The following is a 2,763-nucleotide window of genomic DNA, read 5'->3' as shown; positions in this document are numbered from 1 at the left end:
TGTTGATAAAAATGACTACTCTTAGTTAACTTCTGGAAATCTTGGTCAATATTTGCTAACTTGCTTGCTTCTGGCCAGCTCAACCTTGCTCCTAGCAAGTATAGTTAATCCATCCACCTCAATAATTGCTTCCCTAGATTCATTGTAATATTGTTATCAATGGTGTTTCTCTACCAGTTCAAACTAGACCTTGTTGTTTCAAGGTTTTCTACTAACCTAGATTTGTGTAGTATCATTACTCTTCTCCACTTGTTGTGGCGGATAGGTCTATTCAGAAGTAGTTTGATTCATAGGTTCTTATGTAAAGGTTCTCACTTTGAAGCACCCAATCTCAACACAAATTAGCTGACAAGGATGGAGAATTCTTAGTGGAACACAATCCTTCTGGTGGAGTCCATGGAAGTATTGTTTTAGGTTTGAGTGCACATCATTTCCTTGGTTTATAAGTGTGGACATCACCACTAGCAGACAAGATCATTCAGATTTAGTATTATAGATATGAAGATGACCATGTTCAGTATTGTGATGTACAACATGTTGGAGGGATTTCATCTCATGTGTAGGGAGTCCATTTTAAAAGCCTTTCCTTTTGTAAGTCAAATATAAAGGCTTGTCGAAAGGCCCTTGGTCTACTGGGGATCAAACACACATATATCGGTTCTATCTATTCCCATGCATTTCATTGTAGATACTTATTTCATGCGGTGATTGGATTTCTATAAATCCTCCTGCTTTGCAATTTATATTCACTCAATGATTAATAGATTATTTATTTAGCAGCTCTGTTTTTCCTCTGTTTTATACTGTAATCTGTGCTTTTACTTTCAGCTAGATCTTTTTGTGCTGTAGCTTACAGACTTTCAGATAGATTTATTTCTGCTGTAGCTTACAGCTGCACAGAGTTTTACATGGTATCAGAGCCCATAGGATCTGGAAGAAGAAGCATCAATTTTGTTTTTAGGTATTGTAGACCAGAGTTATTCTAGAATGATTTTTTTTTCATTAGATTGAGGGTTATTAATATGTTTCATTTTGTAATCACAAACTGAGATAAAGTTCTATTTTGGAGGAGATCAATGATGTCTAGCATTTATTTTCATTCTTTTGTTGTCAAGCTAACCTCAAAAAATTATTTCTCATAAAAAAAAGGGATAGATAATGACTGCCTTGAGTAGGATCTTAGGCCCTATATCCTTGGACATGCTTCTGAGCCAAGTGATTATGAACAGAAAATTGCATGGTTGAATGGTAATGATATTGTCTATGGACTAGTATGTCTTACTACTTCTAAGGATATTTCATATCATATAGAGCACACAAAGTGCCCTTTCTTTGCTTGGACCATCATCAGGGAATTGTATGGAGACATTGATTCTTCATTTGAAAGTGATGATTCTTGGATAACTAGACTTCTATTGGTGATACTGAGGTTTCAGTTGCCCCATCTTGTGTGGACACATCCTTCTTAGATATTGATAACCCTGTGGTCTTGTTGTTTCTTCGATATTAAAGTTGCTTCATTGAAAGCTTTCAATGATGCTTTACAGTAGGATCATTTGTGTCTTCCAGATTCAACTCATTGGGATTAATTTCTATCGACATATCTTTTTTGTTTGTAGAATCCCTCATTTTGGATCTAGATGACAGTATTGATTTTATACATCTCTTTGATGAAGGTGATTCTTCTTCAGTTGTTGTGAGGGAATCTTTTGACCCTCTTCTTCCGTCTCCATATGGTCATTCTTCACAGATTGATACGAATTTGGATACATTTGCACAATATTTTGAGATCTATTTCTCTTATGAGATGATAAATGTGTCTTTTGATTATGTTCTACATCAGTTTCTAAAAGATTGTAGCTATTTCAAGATCTACATAGAGACCATGGAGCAGTTTCTGGAGGCATCATACATCTTGAGTCTTCTTCCTACATATCCCTTTCAGGATTGGGGAGACTCCATTCAGACATCTTTGGTTATGTTCTTCCAAAAGGGAAGAACGTGTTCAAAGATCATGGACCACCTTCTACACAGTTTCAAACATCTACTATTGACTACACATTGTGGAGGGATCTATCTTGTCTTCCATTTCACTCTCTAGGAGATCTTCTTGGAGTGAGAGAAGTTGTAGTACGATAGTTTTATTGCTTTGTTAGCATCTATTTCGAGGGGGGGTTTTATTCCCAATGGGTTTTCCCTCTTTCCTCTTACTTTCATTAGGTTTGTCTTTTCTCCTTAGTTAGCCTTAAGGGGGGTTGTTAGCAGATATCTCTGATCGTTAATTTACCTTTGTTTGCATTGCTGAGCTTAATCCATGATTTACGGATGCATTTAAGAGAACTGAATCTGATCTCTCAGTCTCCTTATGAATTGACAATGACCACATTCATTTAAGCCTAACTAAGAGAGAAGTGCTGATCATCATCGTGATTTCAGTTTGTACATTGATTTTATATTGTATAAAGCATGCATTATTATACAGATTATAAATCAATCAACGAGATAGAATTTCATTTTCTTGCAAATCAATCAACGAGATAGAATTTCATTTTCTTGCAAATCAATCAACGAGATAGAGTTTCATTTTCTTTATCAGCTCTGTTTTTGATCTGCAATTTGACTTCTTTCTTTCAGCAAGATTCTCAATATATTTCACAGAATATCTGTGATATTCTACAAGTAGATCCTCCTTTGATTGGCATAGGCATCTACAAATTCTTCAATTTATCATTGAGGACTTGAAGTGCTTGAGCACTGTTAATC

Source organism: Cupressus sempervirens, chromosome 11 (assembly GCF_028749045.1).
Source record: "Cupressus sempervirens isolate cs-2001-9-10 chromosome 11, ASM2874904v1, whole genome shotgun sequence".
Taxonomy (NCBI): Eukaryota; Viridiplantae; Streptophyta; class Pinopsida; order Cupressales; family Cupressaceae; genus Cupressus; species Cupressus sempervirens.
Note: the sequence above shows the minus strand (reverse complement) of the source record.